Source organism: Etheostoma spectabile, chromosome 6 (assembly GCF_008692095.1).
Source record: "Etheostoma spectabile isolate EspeVRDwgs_2016 chromosome 6, UIUC_Espe_1.0, whole genome shotgun sequence".
Classification (NCBI taxonomy): Eukaryota; Metazoa; Chordata; class Actinopteri; order Perciformes; family Percidae; genus Etheostoma; species Etheostoma spectabile.
This window is the reverse complement of record NC_045738.1, coordinates 12,420,197-12,420,723: the sequence shown is the minus strand read 5'-3', so window position 1 is coordinate 12,420,723 and position 527 is coordinate 12,420,197.

Here is a 527-nt window from a genome sequence, read left to right as displayed (position 1 = left end):
TTGGAAACGCTTCTTGTAGCCAGCCAAGAGTCTTTCAATTCTTGTTTGAGGTATCTTCCTTACAAAAGTCTTCAGGTTCTTTGAGATTTTTCACACACTGCTCTTTTTAGGTCTATCCATAGATGTTCAATTATGTTGACGTCAGGAGATTGTGAAGGCCATGGCAAAACCTTCAGTTTACGCCTCTTGATGTAATTCACCGTGAATTTTGAGATGTGTTTAGGATCATTATCCATTTGTAGAAGCCATCCTCTCTTTAACTTCATCTTTTTCACAGATGGCAACAAGTTGAAAACACGTCCAAAATTTGCTGAAATTTCATTGAATCCATTTTTCTTTCTACTCTCGAAATGTTTCCTGTGCCACTGGCTGCAACACAACCCCAAAGCATGATTGATCCCCCCTCCCCCACGCTTAACAGTTGGACAGACGTTCTTTTCATTAAATTTCTGTGCCCCTTCTTCTCCAAACGTACCTTTGGTCATTCTGGCCAAATCGGTCCACAGAACTTGTTTCCACAATGCATC